Below are 16,107 nucleotides of genomic sequence, written 5' to 3'. Positions count from 1 at the left end.
TCTAAACCATATTGTGAATTTCAGGAAAACAGCAGACCATGGTTTCTACCTTCAAGGTCTCAAGGTCTAGTGGAGAAAAAATCTAGTAAAACAGTTATTAAAAACAAAGAGGTAGTGGGAAAATGTTCATCACTTAGTGGTGTCCAAATCTTCACGACCCCATGGACTGTAGCCCATGGGATTCTGCAAGCAAGGATACTGGAGTGGGTTGCCATTTCCTTCTCCAGGGCATCTTCCTGATCCAGGGATTGAACCGAAGTCTCCCACATTGCAGGAGAATTCTTTTACCATCTGAGCCATCAGGGAAGCTTACTTAAAAAGAGGTAAGTGCCACATTAAAGATATGTTCACTGTTATCTGGCATCCTGGGAAAAGGAGCATCTTAATTATTGCTGGGTGAATCAGAGAAGTATTTTGCAAGGCTGTGAGTGTTTGAGTTGCAGCTGAAAGTTTGGAAGCTTTTCCAGTAAACATAGGGAAGTGAAAGAAAGAGAAAGGGAACAGCAAGGGCAAAGACATGGGGTTAGGAACCATTCATAAGGATGGAATTAAGGTGCATGCCTTATTAAGAGGTTGGACGTTTTCCTCTGGATGATGTCAAGCCTTTAAAGACTTATGAGTTAAGACTGGGCATGATTAGAAAGATCAGTCCAAGGATGATGAGGAGGATGAGTTTGAGAGACATGAAACTGGTGCAGGGGGACGTGGTAAAAATTTGTTGCCATAATACAGGTGAGAAGTAGAGCTCCTGAAAGAGAGAATTTGTAGTGGGGGTGGGGGGAGATCAAGGGATGTTTTGGACATGGAAAGAACCAACTGGTTTTCCCAGATCTTTGTGCCTTGCTCTCACCTTAGCTTCAGACCACCAGTATATTAAAAATGGGCCAATCTGTGAAAGAAAGGAATCTGACGACTCAATTACAGTAATGTGTCAGTGACTGGTAGCAGCTGGATATCCCTTCTCAGAGGACTTTGAATTTAAAAGAATATGTGTGCGAGTTCCCTGGTGGTCTAGTGGTTAGGATCTGGCACTTTTACTGCTATGGCCCAAGTTCAATCCCTGATCAGGGAACTGAGATCCTGCAAACCGTTCAGTGTGGGGAAAAAAAAATCTGAGAAAGAATGAATATATATGTGTATAACTGAATCAGCTTGCTGCATATGTGAAACTAGCACAACATTGTTAATCAACTATGGCCCAATAAATTAAAAAAAAAAGAATACTCTAGAATGGCAATGAATGTGGAATGATGGACTTCAGATGCTTTGGATCTTGGCAGGGAGGTATTTACTGGGTGGGAAAAGGAAAAGAATTTCCTTGCTTCTCTTACCTCAGTGGTTCTCAACTAGGGGCAATTTTGCCCTTTCAGCAGACATTTGGCTGTATCTGGAGATGTTTTTGGCTGTCACAACTTGGGGTGGAAGTGCTAGGGATTAGAGATGTGGTAGAAATGCTGCTAAAATACACAGGAGAATTCCCCTCCCCATCCTAAAACAAAAAATTACCCAGCTCAATAGGCAATGTAGCCAGGGTTGAGAAACCCTGCCTTAAACCATGACATGAGTGACTCTATATTAAGACTTGCCCTATCTCTGAGTTACATAATTATTAGATTGAACAATCATGACTCGAGGGATGAAATCATAAAGTGACTTCTATTCTTGTCAACTCTTCCTTTAAAATGGTTCCATGGGGCTTGTCCTGGCCCTGGCCTTGGATGAAAACTTGGGCCCATCTCATGAATTTTCTGGTCACTGGCATACAATGAAAAATGTCTTTTATTCATTTTAAACCACAGAGTATATTCTAAATTCAGTAATTAGAATGTCTAGTCCCTTGCAATAATCTAAACTTCAAGCTTGATTTAAAAGGATGAGGGTGTGGCAGGCTTCTGTCCCCTTTCCTGTTAGTGGTCCTACCCTCTCACCCCAAAGCTTGTATAGCCTTGGGGCTGGAATATGGGGTAGAGAAAGGGGGTCGGGACTGGGACAGTTCTTAGTGAACTGGTAGTGCTGTGAACTGGTGTAGAGCTCACTGGAGTGCTTGGCAAGTGTTTACAGCTGATTCTAGCTCCTTGGAGATTTCCAAGGTCCCTCTCACTCGGAATTCCCCTCTGTAAGTCATGCACTTTCCTCTAGTCAGGGCTTTTTGAAAAATCTGTGGTGAAGAACTAAGATTGTGTGTGTGTGAAAGAAAGAGAAAGAGAACAGGAACAGTAATTTTCAGTTATTTCCCATCTGCTATTGACCGAATAGTTTTGAAATATATGATAAACATAAATTGCTAGTAAAATGAAAAAAAAAACATACAAAATATAAAGCTGCATTTTAAATAATCACATTCTGCAACACAAAATTAGTCTGTCAAACCGCTACAAAATTTTTCTTAAAGCTTATTTTCAATTTCTCTCCTTTTTCAACATTATAGACTGGGTGCCGGCACCAGTCCTCAGACCGAAGAGCACTGATCTAGCTCATTGCTTGCCGCTTCCATTGTGCCTGGGAAATGTGGCATTTGGCTTCTTTCTTCTGAGGCCTCCTCCCCTCACGCCACCTGAATATTCTCTCTCACTCACGTTGCCGATACCATCTGGCCAATGGAAGACACGAGGCATCACCTGCTCTGACTTGGTCTTGGAGCACAGATTGCCTAGCGGGGTTGCCTCTGCCTGCTCACCTCCTGGCTGCCAGCCCACAGGCACTCCCCAGGTGGGGTTGACAGAATTGAAAGCCCTCCATCCCCAACCCCCTACAAGATATCCATGCCTGATCCCCAAAACTTATGAGTATAATTGCTTTATGTGGCAAAAAGGACCATGTCAAAGGGGGATGATTAAATTAAGGATCTTCTCATGGGAAGATTATTTTGCATTCTCCAGGTGGGCCCAGTGTCTTCAGAGAGGTCCTTATAAGTAAAAGAGGAGACAGGAGTGCCAAGTAGGTGGGATGACAGACAGAGGTTGGAGTGATGCACCAAAGAACATGGGAAGCCTTTAGAAGTTGGACCAGACAAGGAAGTTGGTTCTCCTTTAGCGTCTCCAGAAGGAACACAGTCCTGCCGGCACCTCGATTTTAGACTATTGAGACTACATCCCTCCAGAATGGTAAGATAATGAATTGGTGCTATTTTATTTATTTTTTATTTTGTTTTTTAATAGTATTTATTTGGCTGCATCGGGTCTCAGTTGTGGCACGCTGAATCTTCACTGTGTCTTTCCCGGCGGTGCCTGGACTCTCTAGTTGTGGTGTACAGGCTCAGTAGTTACAGTGCAGGGGTCAGTTGCTCCCGGGCATGTGGGATCTCAGTTCTCTGACCAGGGATCAAACCCACGTCCCCTGCATCGCAAGGCGGATCCTTAATCACTGAACCACCAGGGAAGTCCCAATTTGTGCTGTTTTAAGCCACTAAGTTTGTGATGGTTTGTTACAGCTGTACTAGAAACTAAAGCAAGCAAGTCAGACCCCAACTCACTGTAGCCTGAGACTTGAAGAGACACATAATAACTGGACGCTCTCTTTCAAGTCCCTCTACTTTGACTTGTCATAAGTCAGATTTCAGTTTCATTTTTAAAACAACATGGTGCTTAAGTGCTTGGTATAATTCCCTTTTAAGCATCTTCATTGCTTGTTTGTGAGGAAAGAAAAGGACTAAAGCCTCAACTTGAATGGTAGTGCTTAATGACCAGTTTATCCATTTTGAGCTGAATGAAAAACATTCCCCAAATTACAAACCTTAAATTTCATAATGTTACTTCTATGCCATTCTCTAACAGAGTGAGTTATTTCTAACTAAAAGGGCTGTGCAATTAGCAATTTAATTTATTTGATTGCTTTGATAATTTTCTCTGACACTTTTCTTTCATCCAAATACTATAAAGTGCTTTGTAGAAATTAGATTTCATGCAAATAGTATCATTAATCCTCCTTTGCAGGCTTTTGCTTGTAGTGTTAGCAGAAATCTGAAAATGATACATGCAAACCCAAGTTTCTTAGGATAAAGCAACATGAGAGCAGTTTGTCATTGTTTATCTTACCTGGCTTTTCCATACTCTGTGTTATGTGAATGTTTATCATTGTGCATAATAAATCAAACACCTTGGCCTAATGCTAATCTTCTGAAAGTACTTCAGTTATTATATGGTTCTGTTTTTTTCATCAGTAGGAGCTCTGTTATTTAATGAAGGTAGACTAAAGTTCAGAAAGAAAGGACAGTGAAGGCAAGACTTAGAGTTCACAGCCCTCAAATGTTCCTATTTATCCTTTATAACGTAGATATTTGCAGACTAATTAAAATGTAAGATGGCATATTAAATTCCACGGAATGCCAGAAATTATTTCTCTTGATTAATTTCCCTGGGAATATCTCTTAAGTAATTGGATGATCATCCTCTTGAATATAACTATTCCCAGTAGTTGCCCACATCAGCACCATATCATATATATAATATCAAAGAAGACGAATGAAGAATGAAAGATATGTAACTTGAGAAAATCCATGATGAAAGGACTGATTTTATGGGTGAAATGAATGGTTTAGCATAGTCAAACTTAAAAAAAAAGTCATGCTTTCTTTAAAATTTTTTCTTTTAGTCCTCTGGGTTCTCATGTAAGTTGAAAAGATGATAAAGGAACTCGAAGAAGAGAAATGGTTTGCTTTTGAGCTGTCACTGTTCCTGGGCCCCCATCAAAGAAACTCAGTTCATTTTGATTGAATAAGTTAACATAAATGAATGAAAAGAACTGAAGTACAAATGGAAAGAGAGTGTGGTTTAATGGGATAAGCAAAAGACTGGGAAATGGATTGGATACCTAATAGTTTTTGGCTACTGACACTAATTTTATCTGTTAACGCTGACATCTTGGTTGTGAATAAAGCGGAATCCATGGAACTCATTTAATTCATTGTTCTCGGAAAACATAAGTTAATAAAAGAGAAACTCTCATAACATAATGAGACATATAAAGTCCAACTACAAAATATATTATAGTTGAAGATGGGAAGAAGGCTGATGTTAACAACTGGGAAAAACAAAATGAAACCTTGAATTCATCAGTTAGGGTACTGTTTATATTCCTATTTTCAAGACTAATCTTTCATTTGTTTTAGGTAATATTTTTTCTAAAATTAGTTGCTAACATATCTAAATATCTACTAGTAGATTTGCATTACACAACTTTTTATTGCAGAAATGCACATCATTAATACTTTCTAGGCTGCCACCAGAAACCACATTTTAAATTGTTCCTTAAATTTAAAAGAATTCTCTTTCTCATTAGAAGAATAAATATAACTCTATTAGGGCCCACTGCAATTCCCAGCAATTTAATTAATATCAAGTAAATTAGTCTTTAAGCTTCAACTTACATTAAATTTATCCCCATTTTAGTTGTATAACAGGAAAGAGAAAGTTTTAAAGATAATTTTCACTATTGTGTAAAAATGACCCTTGAAATGACAGCTGAGTCTGCTCTTTTCAGAGAGTACGTAGACTCAGAGGAGATGATTCCTGATACTTCCTGAAATCAGCACTGTTTCTTCCATAGTTCATTCCTTTCTAGATGCGTGTTCTGTTTTTATGTTACATGTTACACCCTGGCATTGGTGGCTGTAGTGATGTAGTGTCCTTGACTTTGCAGCACACACATGATCACTGCTTTTCATACACTCCTCTCATCAATCATGTGATGTGCTTTGTTGGCACTACATGTTGAGTTTAATTTAAACAAAACAATGGTTAAAATTATCTTCAAAAAGCTTGTCCTCTATAGCATGGCAAAGCCGTCAGGTCTATAACAAGCCATGAAGGTGGAAGGATAGGCTTCTGACAGTTGTCAAGAAATACAGCATGAAATTTAAAAGGAAGAGGAGGGGAGAAGTATGATTTCCATGCTTGGAGCCCTTGGGAGCCCAGGATAAACACAAGTATGCTTCACCCAAATGCAGGATGACATAGGTATTTTCATCAGAGCCTTACTCTGCCAAACTGCTTACATCTGAATCAGAGAGGATATAGTAGTCTGTGCAGCATCTGCTGACAAACTTCTGTGCTCATGAAGGCTGGTTTCCAAGTCACACTAGAGAAGAGTTCATTGGCAGGGACCAGCTCTGTGAAGGCCCAGTGAAGTGCAGGTGAGTGGAGAGGAGTGGAAATTGGAGAGGAGAGGAGAGCACTCGTGGTCAGCCTGCTGCCTTCACGTGCCCTTCACATGTGGACCTTGCCAGACTCCTTTGGGAACAAAGTTTTTGGGGCTCCAAGAAAGCTGAGGATTGGGGGAGGGGATATTCTCTCACAGGTAGAATGATTCCTTGCTTACAATTCAGAAAGCAATAAATTCCTTGTGGAGGTTCATGATCAACATCGTATGGGTTGGATGCTTATCAGAAATAATTATTTCAATAGTTAAAGAAATATGAAACTCCCAGGCTTGATGGAAGAGGTATTTTGGAAAGCTCATGCTGCTACATAGATAATGCAGCCTGTAACAAAGAAACTTAGAGCTTGAAAGAAAAGGTAGGATTGTCCTAAAATCTGTCTTGTCTAGAAGAGAGATAAGGTTGCTCAGCTTCCTTGGGACTCAGGAATAGAACTAAATGGAACAGTACACACTCAATTCTCCATGAAATTTTTTTGGTTAAGATGAAACATTTTCTGATCAAGAAAAAAAAATGTTACTCTATGATTTAGCATTGAAAAGTCATGTACAACGAAAGGCACAGACTCAGAGCAATAGGCCATATGTTTGATATCAGTCAATCAGGTATTCATTGTTGGAGGAATAACTGCAATTCTGTATTTTCTTTCTTTCTTTCTTTTTTTTCAAGGACCACCACAGCAAAAAAGCCATTTAATGATATGCATTCTAGGCAGTCCTACTTGAAAGTCCTGTAAGCAGATAAACTTGAGTTTGTTTTCATAGTTAATCATAAATTCTAAGTTTTCTTTAGTGAGATTTTCTAACAAAATGTAGGCTTAGAGCTACATCCATTCATTTAATCATTTAGCATTGACTATGGGCCATGCTCAGTCCGGGGCAATGAGGATATAAGGATGAGTAAATGAGGACAGTTGCCCTCCAGTTGCTAGAGGAGAAGACAGTCAAGAAAACCAATAATCACAATGCAACGTGGGTGAAAAGGGCAGTAGGTAAGTGAGAATCAGGAGTCTGAAAAGAGCTATCTCCCCAGAGAAAACTATCTCCCCACATTACTACTGCTGCTGCTGCTGCTGCTAAGTCACGTCAGTCGTGTCCGACTCTGTGTGACCCCATAGACGGCAGCCTACCAGGCTCCCCCGTCCCTGGGATTCTCCAGGCAAGAGTACTGGAGTGGGGTGCCATTGCCTTCTCCATGTATTTTCTTGCAAAGCAAAATCTAGTGCTCTAGGGTACCTAAGAGAGGAAGTCCCTTAGGAGGGGACTAAGCAGATGAAGCTATGGTATCTTTCTCCCTCAGATACGTGCAAAAAGACTATGTACTACAGGCCAAGCAAAACCCCTGAAGGCAGAAGAATCACATTGTTTCAGATAAGTGATAGAATTTGAAAGCAATGAGTGAAGCTGGTGGGGTCAGTCATGCCTTGTGCAGTCCTATCATTAAGGCATCAAACATGAGTTTATCAGAAACTTCTTCCTATCTTTGAACTGAAACACCTTAACTTCCAGCAACATGTGATTTTTGTCAAGTGAGAATAAGTAAGCTACTAGTTCAGTCAAAGTGGTAATGCTAATAAAATGCAGGTGTTCTTTGATCCATCTCAAACTTATACTGTCAAAGCAAACATGCTATAAAATATCAAGATTCAGTGACCACAGCTTACTTGACACCTGCCTCTAAGTATAAAAATAATTCTTTTAGTAAATGTAAGATAACAAATCCAAATGATAAGAAAGCAGCATTATTTATTTCTTGTTGTTGCTGAGTTGCTAAGTCTGTCCAACTCTTTGTGACCCCATAGAGTAGCCCTCCAGGCTCCTCTGTCCATGAGGTTTCCCGGAAAAGAACACTGGAGTGGGTTACCATTTCCTTCTTAGTAATACATATAAGAGTGGCATCTTAGGTTCTGAGAAATGCACTCACTTTTCTGGAATCCTGAGTCTCACACAGTATCAGGCACCCAGTGAGAGCTGTTGACTGACTGGAAGAATGAATGGTGCAGTGGCCTTCAGAACTGGACGCACTTTTCACGGGCACTCAGGTGGGTTCCCTGGGACTCTGTGGATTTTCCTATTAAGCTTTGAATTTGCTGCAGTTATTTCACAGGCTAACCTAAGAGGACTTGTACATCTCATGGGAGGAGACTTAGTTAAGCAGAAGAAGGAGAGGCAGTAATTCCTAATGTGAAATCTTTTCCCATCCCACAGCCAGCCTTGGGACGCGGTACAGCAGAGAGGTTAAAACCATGGGCACAAGAAAAAAACAAACAAAAAAAAGAAAAGTGGAAAAAAAATGGGCGTCAGAGTCAGGCAAGTATGGGTGTACCAATGACGGTGTGTGGCCTTGATGGAGTGACTGTCTTTGTCTCAGTTGCTTCATCTATAAAATGATAATTATAAAGGAATTCCTATACTGTGGGGTCATGAGCTTAGCACAGCATCTGGCACCTAATAGATGTCCAGTGAATAGCGCTATTGTGATGTTAAAGACAGAAAGAAATTACTGTTTCCCTTCCTTATAGGAGAGGAAGGTGGATGGAAAACCATGTAAATTAAGTTTGATCACTAGAATGGCTAAAACCATAAAACCTGCAATACCAAAGGTCAGTGAGCATATCAAGCAACAAGAAATCTCTTAAGTTCATTGTTGCTGGGAGTGTGAAGTGGTTCAGTTACTTTGGAAAAAAATCTAGCAGTTTCTTATAAAATTAAACATACCCAATGACCCAGAAATTTCTTTCCTAGGTATTTACCTAAGGGAAATGAATATATCTATCCAAAGACATGTATCTTGCTCAAGTATCTTCATAATAGCTTTATGCATAATAGCTGAATGCTGGAAACATCTAAGGTGTTCTCTAAGAGGAGAGTGGTCAAACTGTGGTGTATAACAAACAATAGAATACTACTCAGCAATATAAAGGAATGTGGCTGCTTAAATCAACCATGGCTCAGATGGTGAAGAATCTGCCTGCAAATCAGGAGACCCAGGTTCAATCTCTGGGTCTGGAAGATCCCCTGGAGAAGGAAATGGCAACCCACTCCATTATTCTTGCCTGGGAAGTCCTATGGACAGAGGAGCCTGGCGGACTACAGTTCATGGGGTCGCAAAGAGTTGGACACAACTGAAGCAACTAACATGCAAGATACACATAAAGGAATGAACTTCTGGTACTCACATAAACACACACAAATCTCAAAGACACTCTAATGAGTAGAAGAAGTCTTACATGAAAGAACACATAAAGTATGATTCCATCTTTAAAAAGTTTTTAGAACAGGCAAAGCTGATCTATGGTGAAAAAAAAATTAGAACAGTGGTTGCCTCTAGTGTAGGGGATGGGTTTTGACTGGAGAAGAGCCTGAGACAACTTTCTGGAATGATGGTAGTGTCCTGCACCTTGATAAACGTTTGGGTTAGACAGGTGTGTGCGTTTGTCAACATACAATAAATGAATTAAAATGTGTGCATTTCACTGAATGTTAACTTTATGTCCAAAAGAGAAAAGAATTATAAGGTTTGAACTCTAGGTGACAATATGCATGCTGTTGTGTTTAGGAGTGAAGTGTGCTGATGTCTGCAACTTACTTTGAAATGCATCAGAAATAAGCCAGATTGATGGCTGGGGTGGAAAGATGAAGAGATGGATATCTATGTCATGATAAAAGTGTAGTAAAATATTAATTGTCAAATTTAGGTGAGAGTATACTGGTGTACATTTCACCTTTTCTGTATGTTTGGAAAGTCTTGTAATAAAATGACAGGAAAATACTGCCTGTTTACAGTATATCCTTTTCCTGAAGCTAGCAGAGCAGGGCATCTGGCCCCCAGTTAGGCCTGCTACTCTTTTGTTTTCCTTCTTCCCATAAAGTCTATTCCACTTCCAGTTTTCTGCATTTGAGGCTTGAGTTTTGGTATTTCCTGTGCCCTGTGGGGCATGTGAATGCTCTGGATGGTTTAGCTTCTCAGGAACTGAGTGCAGCTTTTTGGATCACTCATATTCCTATCCTCAGCTGATCTCATCTGTGTCTCTTTGAGTCTCCTGACTTCTCCCAGAGCTGCCCTGCATGGATGCTTCTGCCTTCCCTGCCCACAGACATTGCCTAAGAGGGCAGATGGAGAGGAGAAGCCGGTATGTCCTGCTTGCTTAGTCTATTTAGTGCTGCTTCTCAATGAATGTGTGTGAGCACTTGATGCTTTTATCCATGGTGGCATCTCTGTTTTTACTCTAGGAATTGGAATATGAGATTAATCTCACAAGGGTTATGGGCTGGGCTGTTATGTTGGCTCTGTATAGTATAAAGAACACTGATCTGGAAAAGAGGTGACCTGACTTCTTGCCCTGCTTTTTCTCCCTCTAACACTGGCCATACAACTCCAAATTAATGATTCAGCACCTTAATCTATAATACAGAATGAGAGATTGGATTAGACACTGTGTAGGGATTGCTTCAGTTTTAAAATTCTCAGTCCAAGCATTTCAATCAATGACTGGGCTCAAATCCTGCCTTACCACTTACTAATTATGTGATCTTAGGCAAGTTACTTGGGGCTTCCCAGGTAGCTCAGTAAAAAAGAATCCACCTGCCCATGCACGAGATGCCAGAGATGTGGGTTCAGTTCCTGGGTGGGGAAGATACCCTGGGGTAGGAAATGGCAACCCACTCCAGTATTCCTGCCTGGAAAATTCCCTGGACAGAGAAGCCTGGCAGGCTACAGCCCATGGGGTCACAAAGAGTTGGACACAACTGAGAGACTGAGCACACACAACGCAGGCAAGTTACTTACATTTTGGGGCAACTTTAGTTTTTTTTATCTGCAAAATGGGAGTAATAATAACAACAGTTACTTATCCCTCTGTCCCTGACCTTTCTCCTTTGGTAACTATAAGTCTGTTTGTCTGTGAGTCTATTTCTGTTTTTTAAATATGTTCATTTGTATCATCTTTTGTAGATTCCACATATAAGTGGTATCATGTGATATTTGTCTTTGTCTTACTTCACGTAGTATGATAATCCCTAGGTCCATCCATGGTATGTACCACACCTTCTTTATCCATTCTTATGTTGATGGACATTCAGATTTTAAAGCTTATTAAAAACCAAGCTCTTGGTATTCAAGCTAAGGTCTTGAAATCTACCTCCATCAACCCTTTCCCTCTAAACATCTTCTCTCACAAATACCTGATTCTTAAAATGAAAAGTCAGAGCTTTCAAGGTTCTAATTTGGAATTGAAAACTGGGGACTTGACTCAGTCCATGCTGGACTTAATGATGGATATAAAGAGAAAAGATTCTTGGTGATGAAAAGATGAGGCCCAGAAGAGATGGATTAAAGAACTCATTCTTAGATAAACAGCAAGGTCCTACAATATAGCACAGGAAACTATTCAATATCCTGTGATAAACTATAATGGAAAAGAATATGATAAAGTATATATATATATGTATATACATATGTATGACTAAATCCCTTTGCTTTACCACAGGAATTAACACAACATTGTAAATCAAGCATATTTCAATAAAATAAATTAAAAAAAAAAAGAAGACAGAACCCATTCTCCACACTTGAGCTAACAAGGCTGGGAGAGGGACACTGAGCAGTAATAAAGGCAAGGTGCCATTGCCTGGTAGGGCGGCAGGAGGAGTGTTTCATGCTGTGTCTCACCAGAGTTCATTCAGAGCAGGGCAAGTTTGGACCAAGAATTGAGGACCACCACAATGACCCCATCTCAGTTCAAGTTCTGCTTACTCCCATCAGGCCTTGACACATGACGACGGGCTTCTGGGAAACAGCCCCACACGGCAGACAAGGCCATCGATGCTGGCTCTTTCTCAGCACAGGGATGAGCAGCGTGGGACACAGGGAGGAGCAGCTGTGAGCAGAAAACAGATGGAGCTTGTTACCGCTTCAGAAGCTCACTGAGGGATGCACTAAATGTGCACACAGGATAGAACAGGCAGCAGGCTGCTTGTGACCTTTGACCTCCTCGCCTTTCAGAAACCACATTGCCAGAAGTTTCTTTCCCTGGATTATGTTAAGACAAGCCATAATCACCTCTCTACAAGACCTCTGCAAAAGCCTCCCAGCTCCCGTGCTGCTCAGTTTGCCACCTAGGGTTGTGAAGAGCATGATCTGACTTCCTTTACCTTTTCTTTCCCTGCTTTGTTCCTGCAGAACCACCAAGATACACAGCTGAGCTGTACTTTCTGGCCCTACCAACTCTGTGCCAGCCTGGGAGGGAAGTGAAGTCTGAGAGCTTCATTTTTACCAATAATCCCTGAGAACTACAAAAATCCTGCTATACTGTCACTAAGGTTTGCTGCGCGGCCATTAACAGCCTTTTAGGAAGGTAGGATTTAAAAAAAATCAAAACAACAGAAAATCTGTAATATTTTGAAAGTGAAGTGAAAGTCGCTCAGTTGTGTCTGACGCTTTGCGACCCCATGGACTATAGAGTCCATGGAATCCTCCAGGCCAGAATACTAGAGTGGGTAGCCTTTCCCTTCTCCAGGGGATCTTCCCAACCCAGAGATCCAACCTAGGTCTCCCGCATTGCAGGAGGATTCTTTACCAGCAGAGCCACAAGGGAAGCCCATAATATTTTAACGATTTTTTTTTTTCACAATTTTTACTTCTAAAATCTATTGATACAAACAATAATAAGACTTAAAAGGTATAGCTAGAAGAAGGTCAAGGTTAACCTCTTCTGTCTTATTTAAGAATGCCAAGTGTGTAATGAATCTTTGCAAGTACAACTTCCATATATTGCTGTCCTCTGAGTTCATGTCAGTGGAGTCCCTTTCTGGTGAGATGTCCTCAGGTGGGCCTAATTTTATTATTCTGGTAACTGGAGCTATTGCCATGGAATGGAGACAAGGGAAGAGAACCATATGCATCAACGCCTAGTATGTGTGAGCTTCTCGGCTCATGTTTGTTTTCTCATTTGTTATTGAGAAAGTCAATTCTTAGGTAGGTTGATAAGAGGTCTGGGGCTCCCAAGGAGGAAATATGGGTCTGGAGTTCTCAAGAAGGAGAAAAGGACAAACCTTTTTTTTTTTTTTTCTACATTCCTCAGTCTTATTCACATAAAACGATTTTTTCTTTAAGCCCAGAGCTGATGTTTATACAACAAAACAACTCATTTTGAACTCTGTACTAAGGATTATATAACAACAATGTGTCCTGCTTAAAGACATGTTTCTACTTCTTAAGAATCTTTTGAATAATCCTGTCATCTTAAAGTTTAGGAGTGGGTCTGGTAAGATCTTTCTATTGTTAGTTCTAATCCTGTCATCTTAAAATGTAAACTGTGGGAGTGGAGGTTCCTGACATTGTACAGGAGGCAGTGATCAAGACTATCCCCAAGAAAAAGAAATGCAAAAAGGCACAATGGTTGTCTGAGGAGGCCTTACAAATAGCTGTGAAAAGATGAGAAACAAAAGGCAAAAGAGAAAAGGAAAGATAAACCCATTTGTATGCAGAGATCCAAAGAATAGCAAGGAGAGATAAGAAAGCCTTCCTCAGTAATCAATGCAAAGAAATAGAGGGAAACAACAGAATGGGAAAGACTAGAGATCTCTTCAAGAAAATTAGAGATACCAAGGGAACATTTCATGCAAAGATGGGCACAACAAAGGACAGAAATGGTAGGGACCTAGTAGAAGAAGAAGATGTTAACAAGAGGTGGCAAGAATACACAGAAAAACTATACCAAAAAGATCTTCATGACCCAGATAACCATGATGATGTGATCACTCACCTAGAGCCAGACATCCTGGAGTGCAAAGTCAAGTGGGCCTTAGGAAGCATCACTACAAACAAAGCTAGTGGGGTGATGAAATTCCAGTTGAGCTATTTCAAATCCTAAAAGATGATGCTGTGAAAGTACTGCACTCAATAGGCCTGCAAATTTGGCAAACTCAGCAGTGGCCACAGGACTAGAAAAGGTCAGTTTTCATTCCAATCCCAAAGAAAGGCAATGCCAAAGAATGTTTAAACTACTGCACAATTGCACTCATCTCACACCCTAGCAAAGTAATGCTCAAAATTCTCCAAGCCAGGCTTCAACAGTATATGAACCGAGAACTTCCAGATGTTCAAACTGGATTTAGAAAAGGCAGAGGAACCAGAGATCAAATTGTCAACATCTGTTGGATCGTAGAAAAAGCATGAGAATTCCAGAGGAACATCTACTTCTGCTTTATTGATTACACCAAAGCCTTTGACTGTGCTGATCACAACAAACTGTGGAAAATTCTTCAAGAGATGGGAATACCAGACCACCTGACCTGCCTCCTGAAAAATCTGTTTGCAGGTCAAGAAGAAACAGTTAGAACTGGACATGGAACAACAGACTGGTTCCAAATCGGGAAAGGAGTATGTCAAGGCTGTATACTGTCGCCCTGCTTATTTAACTTATATGCAGAGTACATCATTCGAAGTGTCGGGCTGGAATCAAGATTGCTGGGAGAAATATCAATAACCTGAGATATGCAGATGATACCACCCTTATGGCAGAAAGCGAAGAGGAACTAAAGAGCTTCTTGATGAAAGTGAAAGAGGAGAGTGAAAAAGCTACTTAAAACTCAGCATTCAGAAAACTAAGATCATGGCATCTGGTCCCATCACTTCATGGCAAATAGATGGGGAAACAATGAAAACAGTGGAAGACTATTTTCTTGGGCTCTAAAATCACTGCAGAAGGTGACTGCAGCCACCAAAGAAGCTTGCTCCTTGGAAGAAAAGCTATGACCAACTTAGACAGCATATTAGAAAGCAGAGGCATTGCTTTGCTGACAAACGTCCGCCTGATCAAAGCTATGGTTTCCAGTAGTCATGTATGGATGAGAGAGCTGGACTATAAAGAAAGCTGAGCGCCAAAGAATTAATGCTTTTGAAGAGTTCATGAGAAGGTCTAGGAGAATGAGCAGGCAATACCACTAATGTTGTTGTTTAGTCGCTCAGTAATGTCCAATTCTTTGCAAGCCCATGGACTGGGGACTGCCAGACTCCCCTCTCCATGGGATTTCCCAGGCAAGAATACTAGAATGGGTTGCTATTTCCTTCTCCAGGGGATCTTTCCCACCCAGGGATTGAACCTGGGTCTCCTGCATTTGCAGACAAATTCTTTACCACTGAGCCATCTGGAAGCCCAATACCACTGATAGAAAGAACATAGCTAACATGAATTTTGTGAATCAAGTAGAAATGGGGAAACTAATGCTTTTCCAAAGTTGTGCTAAAAATATCACTATGCACTGAAATCTGGAATAAGGTTGGCCCATTTGGGTCATTCAAGGCCACATAAATAGTGAAATGATCACAGACTTTGGAAACAGACAGCCCTGGATTCAAACCCTACTTGCTGACTGTGTTGCCTTGAGCCAGTCGTGTAAGTTCCCAGAGCCTCATTTCCCTAACTTATAAAATGAAATAATAATATAGCCTTAAAAACTGTTGGGCATAATGATAGCTTACAGTGAACATGATCTCTAAAGAAGAAGATTTAGCTTTGGCACCAGGGACCAGTCTTGATCACTCAAGAGCTTTTGGGTAGTGGTTTTATTACAGAGAAAGCTTCTGACATAGACATCAGAAGGGGGATGGAGAGTGCCCCAATCACCAGTCTTAGCAAGGGAGCTATATACTTTTTCAATTGGTTATTACAGTAAATCAAAAGAGTGTCTCAAGGTTGTAAAGGTCTTACCAGACCCACTCCCACAGTATATATTAGGGAGTGAAAGTCTTGTTTTCTGACAAGAAGGCCAATCCCTACACAGTGTTCCACAGAGCAATAGGGTATCCGTAATAAACCATTTCATTAAAAAATGCTAAATACTTGCATTGCCTGTTGCTTAATTTAAATAACAACATATGGCTATAGTCCGTCTTGAACACATGGATGGGAAGTAATTTTAGCACATTACTATTCATGCTTTTTTCTTGCA

General features: G+C 40.6%; 1 protein-coding gene across 2 annotated transcripts in view; it reads left to right on the top strand.

Annotated features, from left to right (window-relative positions):
* The first annotated feature begins 108 nt into the window (after positions 1 to 108).
* GRM8 (glutamate metabotropic receptor 8) overlaps positions 109 to 16,107 on the top strand; it is an 877,877-nt gene continuing 861,878 nt past the window's right edge. The window contains exons 1-2 of one of the 2 annotated variants that reach the window (XM_081531191.1): positions 109 to 323; positions 2,880 to 3,104. The gene's annotated coding sequence lies outside the window, so the exon portion shown is untranslated. The remainder of the gene's footprint in view (positions 324 to 2,879; positions 3,105 to 16,107) is intronic. The other variant, XM_081531192.1, reaches the window with a different exon arrangement.

Source organism: Giraffa tippelskirchi, chromosome 10 (genome assembly GCF_054371585.1).
Source record: "Giraffa tippelskirchi isolate mGirTip1 chromosome 10, T2T-mGirTip1v1.2.pri, whole genome shotgun sequence".
NCBI classification, from domain to species: Eukaryota; Metazoa; Chordata; class Mammalia; order Artiodactyla; family Giraffidae; genus Giraffa; species Giraffa tippelskirchi.
Note: the sequence above shows the minus strand (reverse complement) of the source record. Positions and strands in the feature narration are given on the sequence as shown.